The sequence below is a fragment of the Echeneis naucrates genome, chromosome 18 (assembly GCF_900963305.1).
Source record: "Echeneis naucrates chromosome 18, fEcheNa1.1, whole genome shotgun sequence".
Lineage (NCBI taxonomy): Eukaryota > Metazoa > Chordata > Actinopteri > Carangiformes > Echeneidae > Echeneis > Echeneis naucrates.
The window spans coordinates 15404894-15423840 of record NC_042528.1 but is presented as its reverse complement, the minus strand read 5'-3'; the positions used below and the strand labels follow the sequence as shown (position 1 = coordinate 15423840).

Genomic DNA, 18947 nt, shown 5'->3' with positions numbered 1-18947 from the left:
GCTTCACATCCACTGTTTGGTTCTGAGTTGATCATTAATAATCAGTCAATGAATGATCAACAAACTTCTCAGCTGCTCTGAATGGTGACAGTGAGGCAGCCTTTGTATTTACATCTGAATCACATGTGATTTTGGAAATTCTTTGAAGCAGCTTCAAAGGAGGAGTTTCATTCTGAGTATTGTGACATCATCAGGTGATGTATCAAAGGCAGCAGCTCTTCCGACTCACATCACAATTAGTTTTGTGTCTTATTTGGCTCCATTTGGTGGAAGCTGTGAATCGCAGGATTCAGGGGGAATACATCCATACATACATCTTCACTGAAATAATGACATCAGTGAGAAAGCTCAAAGCTGTGTCCAAAGGTTTGGAGGAGTGAATGGCAGAAAGATGTCTTTGAAGCCATTTGGACACACAACCAGTCAGCGTGCAGCATTCAACCTCACAATATTTCATGTGGTTGTGGTGTGGTTGAAAGCTGAGGCAGAATATTGGAAATGTAACTTTGGGTCTAAAAAAAAAAAAAAAACTGCTTAGCGCCCAACGTGGGGCTCGAACCCACGAACCTGAGATTAAGAGTCTCATGCTCTACCGACTGAGCTAGCCGGGCTGCTAGAAACACAAAACATCCTCCAAAAAAAAATAATAATAATAATTTGCAAAAAATCATTTCAAAATAAAAGCCGTTGTCTATGGTGCTCATGTTCGGTCATAAATCCAGCCACATGAGTTCCCATAACCAATTTCATTAAAAAAGGACTGTGATTTTGCACCTTCACATGCAATGGTGGTATAGTGGTGAGCATAGCTGCCTTCCAAGCAGTTGACCCTGATTCGATTCCCGGCCATTGCAGTTTAGCTTTTGCCAGAGGAAGGTTAGTCTTTTCTCTACATTATTCACAGTAATGGAACTTACCTTGTCTGCATCCATCCATCTGTCTTCAACCAAAGCAACAGAGTTCCATCACTTGTGAACAAGACCTGAGATACTTGGCCTCCTTGACGAGGTTGATCCTCGTCCCTGCTGCTTCACACTAAGCTGTGAACCGATCCAATGAGCACGATAGATCTCCTACGCTACGGACCTGTATACCCCCAACATATGTGGCTGACCATCATGACTCTTACCAAAGTTTCTTTAGCATATAATAAACTGTCACATTAACTGTGCTGTGTGTAAATAATGAAAAAAAAAAAAAAAAATGCCACAAACGTTCCATCAGTAACCATCAAAGGAGATGCTGATTCTGTGATGTCACAAAGGTTCTAATGACATCAAAGGGATGAAAGACTCCTCCCACTTTTTTGTCATGAACTCCACAGCCCACATGGCTAGTTGGTCTAGGGGTATGATTCTTGCTTAGGGTGCGAGAGGACCCGGGTTCAAATCCCGGACGAGCCCATCTGTTGCCTTTCAGTCAATAAGGGTGATAACTGTTACACTATGGAGCTGTGTGAGGTTTGCTGTCTGGTTTTTAGTTGCAGTATCTTGGCAACTGAAGCAAGAGCAATGGTAGTTTGTGGCTCATGCTGTGCTGAGGAGAAGGGATATTGGTGATTGACTGCTTTTCACAGGAGACAAACTTGGTAGGAGTCATGATGGCTCAGCACTTTGCACTATTTTCAGATCCTCGTACATCTTTGTACTTCTTTGTACTACTTTTGTGGTGCTGACATAACATGATGTTCTATCTGTCACCATCTTTGCTGGTCCATGATTATGATCAAAGCATATCGTCCAAACAACTGAACATCATCTGTTCTCACCTATTTTGCTTCATCTGCTTTTTAGTGTCCAGGACACAGAGGAAGAGGACGTCCACATGCACACTTGTTCTTCGTGTTTTCACTTACTGTTAAAGTAAAAAAATAAAATTTTAATTCATCCAAGTGTAATTAGTTGTTATGTAATACATATTATATACATAAAACAAGTAGATCAGTGGTAGACGTTCATTGGTCCATTGTTGTAAAGCAAATTCCCATACCGGGAGTCGAACCCGGGCCGCCTGGGTGAAAACCAGGAATCCTAACCGCTAGACCATATGGGATTCGAAGACACAAGGCATCATTGCAACACTCCATTTATAACAGTTTTACATTTAATTAAATACTTCACTGCAAAAATGACACACATATGACATTATGGGAAATCTCAAAACTGTGTACAAATGTTTGGAGGAGAAAATGGAAGAAAGATGTGTTTGACAGCCTTTTGGACACACAACCAGTCAGCGTGACGCATCCAAACTCACAATATTTCATGGTGTGGTTGAAAGAGGAGGGAGAACATTGGAAAGGTAGGTCAAAAAAGCAGCAGTCAGCTCTGCCTGGATACAACAGTGGTCAGGGCTGTATGATGTATGTTTATACTGAAACACTGACAGCTCTCCTCCATCTCCCTCTTTTACTTTCTCTGGGTTCCAGGCCTCATTGGTGCAGCAGGCAGCACGTCAGTCTCATAATCTGAAGGTGGTGAGTTGGAGCCTCTCACCTTTAATTCCACTTAATTCCAGGCGATGGAGTGCTAATCCATTGTGCTCTGCACGCGTGGGTTTGAATCCCATTCTCGTCGGTGGTTACTTTAGTCTGTCTAAGTTGCAGCCTGCTATTCCACTTAAAATTATCTATCCAGTCAGAATTATCCTCAACGTCAGCTGGTTAGAGCGATCAAATCCATGACCACAGTCATGGATTTGATCATACTGTGATAAATGACATTCTCCATGTTTTCCCTAACCCAAATCTGTAAACATTAGTCAAAGGATACAAGAAGAGGAGAGGGAGACCGGCTCCCTTCGATAGCTCAGTTGGTAGAGCGGAGGACTGTAGAGGCTTACAGCTGAAATCCTTAGGTCGCTGGTTCAACTCCGGCTCGAAGGAGGTCTTTTCTTTCATCGGCCTCATCCAGCACAGTGATGAGTCTGCCTACAGACAGGAGGTGACCACTGTTGTATCACTTTTCATGTAGAGCAGCTGTGTTTTATACTGCAAGCAGCACTGAGTTTCTAACATTCAGGAATTGAAATCCCAGTCTTCCACAAGACCGCTCGGCCATTCTGACTACAAAAGCTGCAACAATAGCTGAAAAATTTGCTGAAAAATTAGCCCATCAAGAGACAGAGACATGTGGAACTTTTTCTGTTGCAGCCTGCTATTCCAGCTAGAGTTATCCTAAATATCTGCCTTTAAGGCCATCGTGAATGATTTCTAAATATCTTTGAAACCTGTTGATGGTGAACTCAGAGGTTGTTAAAGGGGCCTTTTCCCAAAGCTTAGCTTGTATGCTAGCATGGCAGTACAGGGGAATTAGCTCAAATGGTAGAACGCTGCCTTAGCATGTGAGAGGTAGTGGGATCGATGCCCACATTCTCCACAAGACTTTAGCTCTTTGTTGGAGATACAGCAACAAGTGAACTAAACACAGCAGGTCCCTGAGTGGGCTTTGGAGCCTTTTAGTAAACAGAAGCAGGACTGTTGTTGTGTATGGAGCTTTGACTGTTTCCTTTAGTTTTCACCTGATCATTAGCTGTGGATGGACCTGGTATCTGCTATCTGGATCTTTGCTTGGTTTCACCTCCTCAACCAAAGTTGAAGCTGTACCAGAAGGAGACATGAAGATCTCCAGATCATTGATAGGTTGGGGGAGAAAGTTAAGTTCACGATTATGATATCAGACTTCTGCAGACAGGATACTGAGATCGGATTTTCAGAACAAAGTAGCACAGGGAGCTTAACCAGGAAGAAGGATATCCAATACAGTAAGTTGGGGAGTCTGGGGTTCATAACCCAAAGATAAAGTTAAATTAATCATATCCAGAATGAAGAGCTCAATTAAGAACAACATTTCTTTTAAACATCTGACATCTGACATTACTGTTTGATAAATTTGGTGACAACTGCACTTTGGGTCCATTTGGAGAACATGGGGGGCTGTGTGACTTCATCACCAGAAATTAAAATGTCTAACATCGATAAAACTGCAGCAGCACAAATAAAAAAATTTACGGCACAAACAAACGGTACCATTTTGCGTCCATTCAGAGTGGATGAGGAGCTGGGTGAACTCTGGATGATGTGAAGAATACAGTTTAGATCAGCAGCCAGCAGTTTGTCTTTCACACATACGTATGTGTGTTGTCAGTAATTTGTTTGAGTGAGTAAGCAGGACAATATGGAGCAGTTCAGGATTTCCTACACTTCATTATAAATGCTGGAGATGCCGGGGATTGAACCCGGGGCCTCATACATGCGAAGCATGCACTCTCCCACTGAGCTACATCCCCTGTGTAGCTGCCCACAGGGCTTCTAACACACTGTGACAGGTGAAGGTTCATTCTGATGGAATGAACTGTTTCTACACAAGCTGCATGAATGTGACACAGAGCTCATGTTTAAAGTTTTTTTAAGTAAGCATTATCAACGGGCTCATCTCATCCAAAAGGTTTCATCAGACAGATCGCTGTTTTAGCTGTCGCGGGAGCTCAGAAGCTATCTGGTTAGCTAAAGCTGCCACACCATGCAGGGAATGTAGCTCAGTGGTAGAATGTGTGCTTTCCATGTATGAATCCTTTGGTGCAATCCCCAGCATTGCTAAACAGTCTTCTTTTTTCTGTTTTTCTCACACAGGTTCAAACACAAGCTCCTCCTTTGTTCCTCCGCTGAGTGAGACGGAGCTCTGACGTCACTCCTCAGGAAGGAAAGTGACACATGACGTCATCACACAACTGGCATAATTTATTCAGCAACATCTTAAGTTTTACAGATGAATATTTTAATTTCTGTGCTTATAAGCAAGAATGTATTTCATTAAAGCTGATGTCTTTCTATGATAATCCATCATGGACCGCTGGACACTTTGATATCAGTAAATCCAGCGTGTTTTAAAGAAGTTCAGAGTGTTTCAGAGTTTCTGACATGGATACAGACAGACAGATCCAGTGTCCCAGAGAGAGAAGAGTCCCGACACTCCCTGATCTCACTGCGGGGTGGTCACGTGGTTCATGTCAGCCCGCTGAACTGTCATGTTCTTCTGTGGAACAGACAGCAGAGACTGAGACATTGCATGCTAAATATAAATAAAATCACATACCCAAGTACTTGTTTGGCTGTTATTGCATTATTCCATATTCGTAAATGTCAGTTTTACATTTGGGGTGGTGGGGTGACAACTGAAAGCTCTATATAAGAATTACTTAAATAAGTTTTGGAGGGAAAGCATCACGTTTGTGTCAGCTGGGGAAATATTTTGATGATTCAAATGCTCTTTTTGGCGTAGATGGATTATTGGATTTCCTTGATTTTGCTTGTAATTCCTATTGACTTACTCGTGGTCTGATAGTAATGGAGAAAGCAGAGTAGCAACAGTCCATTCAGCATTTAGTGTCCATCCCACTTTTTCTGATGAGGCAGGAGCTGACCATACAACCATTATAATTTTAAGACTAAGCCATACAGAAAATATGAATCGAATATATTACAGAGCAACAAAAGATCACACCTGGATGAATTAAATTGTTTTTTTTGTTTTTTTTTTATTAAACAGTGAGTGAAAACATCAAGAACAAATGTGCATCTGGAGACATCGTCTTCCTCTGTGTCCTGGACACTAAAAAGCAGATGAAGCAAAACAGATGATGTTCAATTGTGTTATGGTTCATTGGTTACAACTAACACAACACAACTAACAACTTCTGACAGAAGCTGCTATGCACGTTTTCAGTGCATATTTGTATTTTCACTGCAGTTACTCATGGTTTTCAGAGATTTCAGCAGCTCACATCCAACACAGAGACTCTGAGCAGGCCCACCTGGTCTTAGACCCAGACCCAGACCCAGACCTAAATCCAAACCCAGGAGACAGAGGTTGAGTGAGTCAGTGAGGAAGAAGCTGCTCGTTCTCCTTCAACAGTTTGATCTGAGGAAAAGTCACTTCCTCTTTTCAGGAATCAACTTCTACCATCTGTCCACTAGATGGAGATAACTGAGCATCAACTTAAAAATCCTCTGGTCTTCCATGTGTGAACGATAATACCAGTGAATTAAACAAAGATCGTCCCTGGGTGGGCTCGAACCACCACCCTTTCAGTTAACAGCCGAACGCGCTGACCGATTGCGCCACAGAGACATGAGGAGCCTCACACCCTCACAATATTTCATGCTGTGGTTGAAAGAGGAGGGAGAATATTGGAAATGTAGGTAAAAAAAAAACAGAGCTTGAACCTCACTCAGGTACCACCTCTGATGCCAAAACCCAGGATTGAACCTGGGACCTTTAGATCTTCAGTCTAACGCTCTCCCAACTGAGCTATTTCGGCTGGATGGCTCCAGTTCTGGTGGATTTTCTGTGACAGTTCTGCTTGTTTTCTCTTGAAAGAGAGTTTTTAATTTAATTGAGCCGTTCAATCTAAATAATACCTCGAGACCAACAAGCCCTCAAGGAACACACACTGAGGAAGGTGGTGCAGCTCAGCGGTAGATACAGTCCATCCAACTTTGAATTAACCTTAAACAGGTTTCAAGGATATTTAGAGAATGTTCAAGAAGGACCAACATGGACAGGCAAGATTCAAACCCACTACACACACTTTGACTTGATTTTCCAACCAGTGAAGCTGGTAGACTGCAGGTGGAAGTCTCAGTACTTTTTAAAACATGCACAATAAAAATAAAACAAAATAATTAAAAGCAATTTAAAGAAAAGTCAGACCGAACCTGAACTGGACTCAGGTTCTGATTGGACCTCAGCTGATGTTAATCAGTGTAATCAGAGCAGAGAGCAGCTCCGGTATGAAACCAGAATCATTGATCCCCCACGCAACACAGATGCATACGTCACACTCTCTCATGTTTGCTTCAAATGGTGAGCTCAGCACCACAAAAGTAGTACAAAGAAGTACCAAGATGTACAGAGGATCTGAAAATATTGCAAAGTAAGTGGCTGACCATCATGACTCCTACCAAAGTTTGTCTCCTGTGAAAAGCAGTCAATCACCAATATTCCTTCTCCTCAGCACAGCATGAGCCACAAAACTACCATTGCTCTTGCTTCAGTTGCCAAGATACTGCAACTAACAACCAGACAGCAAACCTCACACAGCTCCATAGTGTAACAGTTGGCACCCCTATTGACTGAAAGGCAATTGTCCGGGATTTGAACCCAGGACCTCTCGCACCCTAAGCGAGAATCATACCCCTAGACCAACGAGCCAGGTGGACTGTGGAGGTCATGACAAGAAAGTGGGAGGAGTCTTTGATCCCTTTGATGTCATTAGAACCTTTGTGACAGAATCAGCATCTCCTTTGATGGTTACTGATGGAACATTTGTGGCGTTTGTTTTTTTTTTTTTTTTGATTAACCTCATTATTTACACACAGCACATTCAGGACATTAATGTGACAGTTAATTATATGCTAAAGAAAAGTCACGATGGTCAGCCACGTATGTTGGGGGTATTTTCAGATCCAAAATACATCGCTGTACATCAGAGTGGTGCTGTGGCTTAGTTGGTCAAAGCGCCTGTCTAGTAAACAGGAGAGCCTGGGTTCAAATCCCAGCAGTGCCTCATTGATAAAATGTAAGGCTGTTGAGTTAATCTCATGTAAGTTCTGTTAAAAAGACACAACACTCTCTCTGACCAGTCAGTTAACTGTTACAGTCTTTATGTCTCTCTGTTGAGCATCCTTAAGTTTTGTGGAAGAGGTGAAATCAAACCAGATACTATCCAGCAAAAACAGCTGTGAATTTGAGCCGGTAACAGGCTTTGATGTCATTAGAACCTTTGTGACATCACAGAATCAGTATTCAGGGGTGCTGATTTATATTGGTGGGAGCGTTGATAGATTGTTGGAGCTGCTTTGAAGAATTTCCAGGATGGCCGAGCGGTCTGAGGTCGCAGTCTCTCCTGGAGGTGTGAATTCAAATCCCGCTTCTGACAGAAACTGCTTTTCTTTTCTCGACTGCTGTAAGATGTGTTTGGGGACAAAGTTGTTTTGGTCAACTTTTGACCACCCACACTTCAGGCAGGCTATCAGGCAGTCTTTACTGTAAGGCCACTTTCAGACTGCTCAAATGGTAGAGCGCTCGCAAAAATGTTGAAATGGAAACATGAATGTTACTGAGTGTTATTTTCCCGTTTGTTTTTACTTTTTCTATGATACAGACACGGTTTCAGAGAACAACTGCAGAGAAACTGGCAGTACTGATGCTAAGCTGATTAAAGTGATTAAACAGGACATCCTGCGTTCAAACCCCCGCAGGGCTTCACTCTGAGTGGAGTTCCTGCTCATCACTGAAACAAACTGATGAAAACCATCACTTCCTGTATTACAGCTTTTACCTGCACTATCTGGACAAGAGAAACAGAAATTTTGTGGTTGTTGCTGTTTTTAGCAGAAGGTGATTGATCATTGGCTGGAACTCATATCAATCAGATATTTCTTTATTTGGACCATGTAACGTTGCTCACAATATTTAAACAAAAAACTCCATATGTATTCCAAAGCAGCCCAATTTTTATCTTCCGTATCCAATGTCATCAATTATGACACAACTATCAATGTGTTCAGCTGTTTGCTGAAAGACTTTGAAGTCCACCCAGAGACCTGCTGTGTTTAGTTCACTTGTTGCTGTATCTAGTTGGAACAGCAGGCTGCAACATCATGTCTCAATGGTGCAATCGGTCACCGCATGTGGCTGTTAACTGAAAGGATGGTGGTTTGAGACCACCAAGGGAAGTGCTTTGTCTTATCCACTGGAATTATAGTGGACATGTGGAACCCCAAGATTTGATCTGGAGAAGGTGTATGACCGGGTTCACAGGGATGTTCTGGAGTATGGAGCCATCCCATCATTATATGGCAATAAGCTGAACTTGTCTCTGGTGGGTGTTGGCGTCCAGCAGGGCTGTGCTTTGTGTCCCATACTTGAGGTTGTCATGGTCTCCATGGTGACAGTCCTTTTCGTTTTCTTATGGTGTATTGTGGTAATCACTTATTCTATTCTGTCAATTAGGACTGCTCGTGCTGAAGTCCACCCATCTTCGTACCTTCGAACCGCCCATCTTTTTTTTCTTGGTTATACGGGGGGGCTCTGTCTTGGTTTTTGTATTGGCTGTGGTTGCCTGAACACTCTGGCTTTATGTTGCTTCCCTTTGGATGGATGCAGAAAAAGTTCCATGACTGTGAATAATGTAGAGAAAAGACTAACCTTCCTCTGGCAAAAGTTAAACTGCAATGGCCAGGAATCAAACCCCGGTCAACTGCTTGGAAGGCAGCTATGCGCACCACTATACCACCATTGCACGTGAAGGGGAACAATCACAGTCCTTTTTAATGAAACTGGTTATGGGAACTCACATTTGGCTGGATTTATGACCGAACATTATCCACACTTTAAATGAATCAAAGTAAACTAATCATCCCTCAACAACAAACATGGCAACTTGCACAGTGTTTTATCATGAAGTCTTGAAAACTAAACTAAAGCAGACAGAAACAAAAAGGGAGACACACAGAGACTGAACAGGCTGATCAGGAGAACAGGCTCTGTGGTTGGCCTGACTCTGGACTCTGTGCAGCCTTTGTGTTTACATCTGAACCACATGTGATTTTGGAAATTCTTCAAAGCAGCTTCAAAGGAGGAGTTTCATTCTGTGAGTATTGTGACATCATCAGGTGACATCATCAGGTGATGTATCAAAGGCAGCAGCTGTTCAGATTAACACATCACTTCAAACCTTTGAGGAAGTGACACACAACTGTGAGGAGCACACGTGTTCACCGACACAGATGTGGTTTCAGAGACAGACTGCAGAGAAACTGTCAATACTGATGCTGAGCTGCTTAACGTGTCTGTATTGTAAACAGGACATCCTGCATTCACCCAGCAGAGCTTCACTCTGCTCATCATGTCTCTGTGGCACAATCTGAAGGGGTCAGTAGTGTGACAGCAGGTTTTTAATGATGTAGCAGATAGAAACAGACAGGTAGAAACTAAATTTCTGCTGTTTTATTGTTCTGCAAGAGCCGAATACATGTCTGTAAGTGTTGTTGTACATGTCTGTATTACTGCCATGTTTAAGTTGGAATAAATTCACTGACGCTTTAAAATGATCGCGGTACTGATGCTAATCCCGTTAGCCGGTCTATGGCGTTTTCCATTGTATGTTAGCATTAAGCGGACATAACGGACTTTATGTTAAGATTAAATGATGGCAGTAATTCTGGTTAAACTGAATTTGAACGCTATTTTAAATATGTGTGTGTTCAGTCATTTGTGGTTTTATTATGTGGATGTCAAAGTTTCATTTCATTCTTCTCTCTTCGGTCTAAAAAAGCCGAGTCCAGTCGAGGAGAGCCGAATCTTCAGAGAATCCGTGCAGACAGGGGGGTTATTTTGATGGACACACCATGAGGCCAATCACATGAGAGGACAAACTGATGTTTTCACAATAATATTCAGCTGGTAAATTGACATAGATATGAAGTTTTACAGGTGACCAAGAAGAGACGTTTTCTTTGCTCTACAACGTAACTTTGTGAAAATAACATGTCTGTGGTTGTTTTCTGACCCCTCCTTCGTTTCTTCATGTCTTCTGTTTGTGTCTCTCTCTCGGAGTGATGTTGTTACTGAAGCCGACTCTGACCCCTCTCTGAGCGGGTCGGTGCGGAGAACCACTCCGTTACCTCCGACAGCTGAGCGGTGTCGCTTCTCGGCCTTTTGGCTAAGATCAAGTGTAGTATCTGTTCTTATCAGTTTAATATCTGATACGTCCCCTACCCGGGGACCATATATTAAATAGATTTTTGGAACAGGGAGATGGAATAGGGGCTTGCTCCGTCCACTCCACGCATCGACCTGGTATTGCAGTATCTCCAGGAACGGTGCACTCCCTCTGTGTGTTCAATACAAGTCCTGTTCAGCTCAACATCACCTTAAACACATGATGTTGTCTTCATGTGTGTAACGCTGAGTGTACAGAGTGTTCATGTTCAGTTTATGGTTTTAGAATCAGTGATGCATTCATGTAGAAACATCAGTTTAATGTTGCTGATTTCATCAGGTTATATTCTGTTGACCAGACTGAATCAATAAAGTTTTGTTTCAACACGTCATCGTTTAAATGTTGGTTGTATTTTGCATTTGTCAGCTGAATCCACAGAGTGACTGAAATGATGAAGTAAATCCAGGAAAGGAAAAACATTTGGCTCTGAATCTCAATGTAGATTTGAACAAAGAGCTCCAGCTGAAGAAAACCATGCTGTCTGTTTCCAGATGATGAAGAACTCAGTTCTCAGTTGATGCTCAGTTATCTCCATCTAGTGGACAGATGGTAGAAGTTGATTCCTGAAAAGAGGAAGTGACTTTTCCTCAGATCAAACTGTTGAAGGAGAACGAGCAGCTTCTTCCTCACTGACTCACTCAACTTCTGTCTCCTGGGTTTGGATTTGAGCCTCTTTCTCAGGATCACACACAGAAAAAATAAGATTTTCTATTCCAACAATATACGTGATGTCGTTGTGTATGAATGAATGTTTCACTGATGCAGATTTTTACAGAACAACATCAACAACTAATAACTCCACAACGAGACTGTGTGACGTCACTGGAGATCAAAGGTATTTCATGTCTTTCATTGATCTCCAACATGACACAGATACATACGTCACACTATCTCACGTTCGCTTCAAATGGATGAGCGCATGCGCACAAAGACACACAGAAATGTCTGACTGGACTGATCATTGTAACTTTGTGTTATTGTTGTATCTGATAAGTTATGGACCATAAACTTTCTATGAAAGTGGATGTACTGGTTAAAAAGAATTGAGACTTCCACCTGCAGTCTATCTAATGACCACCAGGGCCACCACTGGTCGGAAAATGAAGTCAGAGTGTAAGCAGTTAAAGATCCTTGATGGTGACGCATGTCTCAGAGACATGCGGGATCCTCGTTAGTATAGTGGACAGTTACGCAGAAGCTCAGTGGTAGAACATTTGTCTCTGAGTGTCCCCTGCCAAACTGCAATTTTGAACAAGGGTCAGTGTTTAAGTCCCACCTGCCCCAACAAAATGCTGAAGAAATACACCCGTCTTAAAATTTTCAAATGAAAAGTCTCCATCTGATGTTCTTTTCATTTAGACTCCATGCAGGCTGTTAATGATTACTTTGTTTGTGTGTGGCTGTTTTGAATGTCAGATCTTTGTTGTTCATGAAGAAAGGCTTTAATAAAGATCAGAATGAAAAGGAACATTTCCTCCAGTTTGTCACGCCCCACCTGTCATGTCTCTATTCCCCACCAGTGGGGTGGAGCCCACACTTTAAGAACGGCGGCCCTATAAGCATCCAACAGCATCACTGAGTCAGGAGCAGCACAGTGACAACTGTACACATTACTGGAGAAAGTGATAAATGACATTATCCATCTATTTGAGTCAGTGAGGAAACATGTGAAGAGAAGAAGCTGCTCGTTCTCCTTCAACAGTTTGATCTGAGGAAAAGTCACTTCCTCTTTTCAGGAATCAACTTCTACCATCTGTCCACTAGATGGAGATAACTGAGCATCAACGTAAAAATCCTCCGGTCTTCCATGTGTGAACTATAATACCAGTGAATTAAACAAAGATCGTCCCTGGGTGGGCTCGAACCACCATCCTTTCGGTTAACAGCCAAACGCGCTGACCGATTGCGCCACAGAGACATGATGATCAGTTCCTGTTACAGCCTGCTGTTCCAGCTATAATTATCCTAAATGTTGCTCCTTTTGTGTCTCACAGAGATCCTGCCTGTTTGGGAGAGCGTTACATTAAAGATTTAAAGGTCCCTGTTTCAATCCTGGGTTTCAGCAGCTGTTGTGCGTCCTTTTGTTCGCTCCCCCAAATGAGCTATTTCAGCACAGCACACAGTAGAAATGACTTCTCATTATTGCTTCCATGACCTGGAAGTGGAACTAAAGGTGTGTCCCTATCACCGGCCTTGATAATGATAACTGAGCACCAGTGAGTGCTGTCATCCTCTTAGATGAGTCCTAACAACAGCACTCAGCTGTGTCTCTCCCCAAATGGGAAACTTTGTCCATAAGAGGAAGTAAACATTGTTGGCAGGATTTGAACCTGCGTGGGGAAACCCCAACTGCTTTCTAGTCCATCGCATTCACCACTCGGCCACAACAACCACAGGTGGGAAAGCTCCCGTGACTCAACATTTTCCAGCCTGGATAGTTTCCTCCTCAAAGGACAGGGCACCTTCTTGTTGTGATCGATGCCCACATTCTCCACAAGACTTCAGATCTTTGGAGATACAGCAACAAGTGAACCAAACACAGCAGGTCTCTGGGTGGGCTTTGGAGCCTTTTGGTAAACAGAAGCAGGACTGTTGTTTTGTACGGAGCTTTGACTGTTACCAAACTGTTACCTGAACAGGTGAAGGTTCATTCTGATGGAATGAACTGTTTCTACACAAGCTGCATGAATGTGACACAGAGCTCATGTTTAAAGTATTTTTCTTCAGTACTCTTATTGTGTATGGAGCTCTGACTGTTGACATAAGTGCAGGTGACCTAAATTCAGCAGTATCATCAATGTCCTCATCTCATCCAAAAGGCTTCATCAGACAGATCGGTGTTGCAGGAGATCAGAAGCTATCTGGTTAGCTAATGCTGCCAGACGATGCAGCTCAGTGGTAGAACGTGCACTTCCCATGTATAAGTGTTTCCTATCTACAACATCTTACATTATGAATGAGGCACTGCTGGGATTTGAACCCAGGCGCTCCTGTTTACAAGACAGGCGCTTTGACCAGCTAAGCCACAGCACCACTCTGATGTACATGTATATGCAGAGGATCAGATTGATCATACACTACAACATCTCACATCCACAGCACTCTACTCAACTGTTCTTAAACAACATTTAATAAACACGAATAGCAGAGTCCTCCTTGGAAACTTAAGTTTGTTACATCTAACTCAGCTGTACTCAGTCAGCCTGTACAGATGATTCAGTAACAGCTGAGTTATCTTTAGTCCAACAACTGCTGTCCATTTCTACCACAGGGAGCCACAGGCTTTAGAGTTTTCAGTCCTAATCCTTCATTGTCAAGCAATCATATTCCCATTTTATGCAGATTTTTCATCCACAACACACACACAACAATCTTGAATTGTTTAACTAAATCTAAAACTGTTATGAATGACAAATTTAGAGTGCTAACAATTACACCATGGACCGTCCAATTTTTTACTGTATTTGTATTTTTACTTTTATCATTTAATATGTTTTGCTGCGTTTCAACTCGTGAATGCTTTAAGCTACAGAAAGAACAAGAGCAGTCGCACCACACAAGCATTTCAAAATAAAAGCCAATTTATATTAGTTTATTTGTATCTTTAGCTCAGATGTAGCAAAGCGCAACAATGCTGTCAATAAGGAAGTTTCGTATTTGGGTTACTTGAAACATTTGGTGCAGCAGGCAGCATGTCAGTCTCATAATCTGAAGGTCATGAGTTCAAGCCTTATACGGGGCACAACTTTAGTTAATAATGAGAATTTAGTGGTTGGGACTAGAACCTCTGTTCCTTTAACATGCTTCGATGATATATTAGACTTCTATGGACCAATTCACCGCTCTGCATAGACAAGTATAAAGAATGACACAACAGGTGTCATCTCACTATTTTCCAGTTTAAATGCACAACAGCAGCATCCAGCTTCTCTGTCAGAGAGTTGTGAAGTTCTGTCTCTGCATCAACACCATGAACCACAAAATTATCATTGCAATCTCTGGACAAGAGAAACAGTAATTTTGTGCTTGTTGCATATCCACTGACCTCCTCGACCTCCTTAATTTTGTAACCTCTGCCATGAATCCATACAAAAAAAACAACGACTTGCTGTGATTAGTTCACTTGTTGCTGTATCTCCAAAGAGCTAAAGTCTTGTGGAGAATGTGGGCATCGATCCCACTACCTCTCACATGCTAAGCGAGCGCTCTACCATTTGAGCTAATTCCCCTGCCATGCTAGCATGCAAGCTAAGCTTTGAGAAAAGGCCGCTTTAACAACATCAACAGGTTTCAAAGATTTTTCGAGAGAGTTCAAAATAATTCAATTTTTCAAACATCTGTATTTTTCAGTAAAAACACTTTCCCTGACTGGGAATCGAACGCAGGCCGCGGCGGTGAGAGCGCCGAATCCTAGCCACTAGACCACCAGGGAGCGTGTAGGCAAAATACCTTTGTCCCAAAACCTTACAGCAGTAGAGGTGAAAGAAAATCTGTCCTTTCACACAGTGAAGGTTCCAATGTGAAACCTTAACCTGTAGACAACCTGTTTTGTCCACTCCACACGTGTGAGCAAGTGCAAACTCTGAGCCTCCATGTGATCTTATCAGATCGTGGTCATTGTGTATTGGAATGACTGGACTCACTTTGATGGGCAAATTTTTCAGCTTCTGTCGTCAGAATGGCTGAGCGTTCTAAGGTGCTGCGTTCAGGTCGCAGTCTCCCCTGGAGACTCCAGGACAAGTATCAAACATGACGAGGAGGCTGAGTGATTAAGGCGATGGACTGCTAATCCGTTGTGCTCTGCACGCGTGGGTTTGAATCCCATCCTCGTCGGTGGTTGTGTTAGTCTTTCCATGTTGCAACAACAACATACAAACTTTAATGTTACTGAGTGTTATTTTCCCATTTGTTTTTACTTCTTCTACGATACAGATACAGACGGTTTCAGAGAACAACTGCAGAGATGACCCTTTCAAACCCACGCCTCCAGAGGAGACTGCGACCTGAACACAGCGCCTTGGACCGCCCGGCCGTCCCTGACTGTTTTTGTCAACCAGTGGAGCCCCCAGCTGGTCATTGGATAGACTGCAGGTGGAAGTCTCAGTACTTTTTAACCTGCTCATAACCAGGCAGTGTTCTGCTGGGTAAGTTTGGGTCTGACGTGGTTTGGGTTCTGACAAAAAAGTGGGAGGAGTCTTTGATCCCTTTGATGTCATTAGAACCTTTGTGACATCACAGAATCAGCATCTCCTTTGATGGTTACTGATGGAACAGGAAAGCATACTTGTGGATTCACAAGATTATATCAGGATCTGACCTTTTCCTGTTCCATCAGTAACCATCAAAGGAGATGCTGATTCTGTGATGTCACAAAGGTTCTAATGACATCACAGAGATCAAAGACTCCTCCCATTTTTTTGTCATGACCTCCACAGTAGAGTGCACTCTGTTAATGAAGCTCAAAAGACAAACATGGTACCTTTGAGTTCTGCCCGACAGAAGCAACAACAGAACTGGAACCGTTTGTGGTAGTGTGGCCGAGCGGTCCAAGGCGCTGGATTAAGGCTCCAGTCTCTTCGGAGGCGTGGGTTCTAATCCCACCACTGCCAGTTTGTTTCTTGTCAATGAAAACCAATCCACTAAGTCAGGCACTTTTCATCTCCCTGTGAACAAAAGCTACAGTGACAGACGATACCAACACCAGCTGGGCTGAAATGAGAAACATCACAGTCAGCCTTTTCAGACCCAGGTAGGTTTGCAGGTCTACCAGGTCCAATTCTCTCCAGATGTCCCTAAACACACACTTCCCCTTCAGGATGAAGGCAGCATCAAGCAGCAGAGGTTTCTGTAAAATGGACACAGTTTAGTCCGTTCACCTGTTATACACAGGTGCCTAACCACTAAGGGACTTGAACCCTCAGTCTTCTGATCCGAAGTCAGACGCACCATGGAACCAGAAGGGGTTGTCCTGATCAGCCTGTTCAGTCTCTGTGTGTCTCCCTTTTTGTTGCTGTCTGCTTTAGTTTAGTTTATGTGCACATTAGAAGCACACTGAAAAAGACTTCATGATAAAACACTGTGCAGGGGAAGTTAGAAGTCAGAAAAGGTTTATGGGAATACTAAAAGCATCAGAGTTTTCATTTTCACATGGTTAGACTTTATTATTCATCAGTGAATTCAAACCCTTGAGGTTAGAAGTCAGAAAAGATTTATGGAAATTTTGATGACGTCACTGTCGTAAAGGAAGTGTGTCCCTCGCCTGTAATCCAAGTTACCGGGAGGCTGAGGCTGGAGGAGCGTTTGAGCTCAGGAGCTCTGGGCTGCAGCGGACTATGTCGATCGGGTGTCCGCACTAAGTTCGGTATCGATATGGTGCTCCGGGGGGAGCCCGGGACAGACTAACATGGAAATGGTGTCATTACAATCTTAACAATGCCACGCTGAAGAGTAAATATCTTCTTCTTGAAGAAGTACTTCAGCATCATGTACCATCTTAGTAGTTTTGGAAAGTAAGTCACCCGAGCGTCGAGACTGTGCTCATGTGCCATCTGAGGGAAAACTTGGCCAAGTCCACAACACTCTTGCATTGATTGCTTGTTCCACTATGTCTTCATTGGGTTTATCGCAATGTCTAGTCGGAGAAACAACAAGGTAAAGGTTTCTGCATCACTGTTCAGTCAGATCAACAGCAGGCTGCCATCCACAGTTCATCACTTTGATTTTCATTCCTTCTTCAAATCTTTAATTTTATCATATGATATGTTTCGCTGGGTTTCAACTCCCTAACGCTTTTAGCTACAGAAAGAACAAAAGCAGTCGCACCGCTAATACTCTGCTAATAAAAGCAGATTTAGATTATTTTATTTGTATCTTTAGCTCAGATGTAGGTCCCCACTTCAGTAACTCAAAGTGATGGTAGCCACTGGTGGAACACTATATTCATAAGAGCTTTAGATTTAAATAAACACTTCAAGATTATACTGTAGAGTGCAAAGCTTGGCAGTGTTGGGATTCGAACCCACACCTCTGAAGAGACTGGAGCCTAAATCCAGCACCTTGGACCGCTCGGCCACACTACCACATGTCAGTCCTAGCTTGCCTGCAATAATGCCACATGTTTCTGACCCCTGAAAGTTGCATCGAAATGTTTGGAGCAGAGAATGGCAGAAAGATGTCCTTGAAACGTCCTGGACACACAAACAATCAGCATGCAGCATCCAACCTCACAAACTCTCAAGTCCAGCTTCTTTGTCTCTTGGTGTATAGTGAGTCTATAGTCTATAATGTGAACCACTAAAGGGAAGAAGCTACATCGCCTGAACAGGGACTTGAACCCTGGACCCTCAGATTAAAAGTCTGATGCTCTACCGACTGAGCTACTCAGGCTTCTGATGGCTGCATTATTCAGATGAAATTAAATTAATTATTTCATAACCCAGAGGTCGATGGATCGAAACCATCCTCTGCTATTTATACATACTGTAACCCAAAAGTAGTTTGTTTCTACAACATCTGACCTGAGCAACAAGGCTCTTTGACCAACTAAACCACAGCACCACTCTGATGTACAGGGATGTATTTTGGATCTGAAAATACCCCCAACATACGTGGCTGACCATCGTGACTCTTACCAAAGTTTCTTTAGCATAAAATAAACGGTCACATTAATGTCCTGAATGTGCTGTGTGTAAATAATGAGGTTCATCAAAACAAAGTCAGAACCAGAGCTCAGGCTGTTGGTACACAAACAAAGAAAGGCATACTTGTGGATTCACAAGATTATATCAGGATCTGGCCTTTTCCTGTTCCATCAGTAACCATCAAAGGAGATGCTGATTCTGTGATGTCACAAAGGTTCTAATGACATCAGAGAGATCAAAGACTCCTCCCACTTTTTCTCATGACCTCCACCATAGAGTGCTGCCTGCTGCAATAATGCTGCCTTTAATAGAAGTTTAGGAACATTTCATGAAAGAATACATTTTGATGACAGTTGGAAATGTCTGTTTATTGTTTATCACTCGTTAGGATCCCTGTTAGCTGTCACTGAGGAAGCAGCTACTCTTCTGCTACAAGGACTATGATGAGGCAGTGGCCATTGATAATGCTGCCTGTCCTGCTGAATTTAGGTCACCTGCACGTTTGGCAACAGTCAGAGCTCC

The 18947-nt window shown here is 42.8% G+C and overlaps 16 non-coding genes across 16 annotated transcripts; 5 read left to right on the top strand and 11 right to left on the bottom strand.

The window, feature by feature from the left end:
• Positions 1–538: 538 nt before the first annotated feature.
• Positions 539–611, bottom strand: trnak-cuu (transfer RNA lysine (anticodon CUU)). The gene has a single exon. It is a non-coding gene; the product is annotated as a tRNA-Lys (tRNA).
• A 171-nt stretch (positions 612–782) lies between these two features.
• On the top strand, positions 783–854 carry trnag-ucc (transfer RNA glycine (anticodon UCC)). The gene has a single exon. It is a non-coding gene; the product is annotated as a tRNA-Gly (tRNA).
• A 1126-nt stretch (positions 855–1980) lies between these two features.
• On the bottom strand, positions 1981–2052 carry trnae-uuc (transfer RNA glutamic acid (anticodon UUC)). The gene has a single exon. It is a non-coding gene; the product is annotated as a tRNA-Glu (tRNA).
• Positions 2053–2796: 744 nt separating this feature from the next.
• Positions 2797–2884, top strand: trnay-gua (transfer RNA tyrosine (anticodon GUA)). The gene is given in 2 exon segments: positions 2797–2833; positions 2849–2884. It is a non-coding gene; the product is annotated as a tRNA-Tyr (tRNA).
• Positions 2885–4215: 1331 nt separating this feature from the next.
• trnaa-cgc (transfer RNA alanine (anticodon CGC)) lies at positions 4216–4287 on the bottom strand. Its single transcript has one exon. It is a non-coding gene; the product is annotated as a tRNA-Ala (tRNA).
• Positions 4288–6054: 1767 nt separating this feature from the next.
• On the bottom strand, positions 6055–6128 carry trnan-guu (transfer RNA asparagine (anticodon GUU)). The gene has a single exon. It is a non-coding gene; the product is annotated as a tRNA-Asn (tRNA).
• A 117-nt stretch (positions 6129–6245) lies between these two features.
• On the bottom strand, positions 6246–6318 carry trnaf-gaa (transfer RNA phenylalanine (anticodon GAA)). Its single transcript has one exon. It is a non-coding gene; the product is annotated as a tRNA-Phe (tRNA).
• A 1174-nt stretch (positions 6319–7492) lies between these two features.
• Positions 7493–7566, top strand: trnat-agu (transfer RNA threonine (anticodon AGU)). Its single transcript has one exon. It is a non-coding gene; the product is annotated as a tRNA-Thr (tRNA).
• A 3139-nt stretch (positions 7567–10705) lies between these two features.
• Positions 10706–10896, top strand: LOC115059343 (U2 spliceosomal RNA). The gene has a single exon (XR_003842200.1). It is a non-coding gene; the product is annotated as a U2 spliceosomal RNA (small nuclear RNA).
• A 1733-nt stretch (positions 10897–12629) lies between these two features.
• On the bottom strand, positions 12630–12703 carry trnan-guu (transfer RNA asparagine (anticodon GUU)). Its single transcript has one exon. It is a non-coding gene; the product is annotated as a tRNA-Asn (tRNA).
• A 1041-nt stretch (positions 12704–13744) lies between these two features.
• trnat-ugu (transfer RNA threonine (anticodon UGU)) lies at positions 13745–13818 on the bottom strand. Its single transcript has one exon. It is a non-coding gene; the product is annotated as a tRNA-Thr (tRNA).
• A 1123-nt stretch (positions 13819–14941) lies between these two features.
• trnaa-agc (transfer RNA alanine (anticodon AGC)) lies at positions 14942–15014 on the bottom strand. The gene has a single exon. It is a non-coding gene; the product is annotated as a tRNA-Ala (tRNA).
• Positions 15015–15145: 131 nt separating this feature from the next.
• trnae-cuc (transfer RNA glutamic acid (anticodon CUC)) lies at positions 15146–15217 on the bottom strand. Its single transcript has one exon. It is a non-coding gene; the product is annotated as a tRNA-Glu (tRNA).
• Positions 15218–16312: 1095 nt separating this feature from the next.
• trnal-aag (transfer RNA leucine (anticodon AAG)) lies at positions 16313–16394 on the top strand. Its single transcript has one exon. It is a non-coding gene; the product is annotated as a tRNA-Leu (tRNA).
• Positions 16395–17782: 1388 nt separating this feature from the next.
• Positions 17783–17864, bottom strand: trnal-uag (transfer RNA leucine (anticodon UAG)). Its single transcript has one exon. It is a non-coding gene; the product is annotated as a tRNA-Leu (tRNA).
• A 234-nt stretch (positions 17865–18098) lies between these two features.
• On the bottom strand, positions 18099–18171 carry trnak-uuu (transfer RNA lysine (anticodon UUU)). The gene has a single exon. It is a non-coding gene; the product is annotated as a tRNA-Lys (tRNA).
• Positions 18172–18947: the final 776 nt, after the last annotated feature.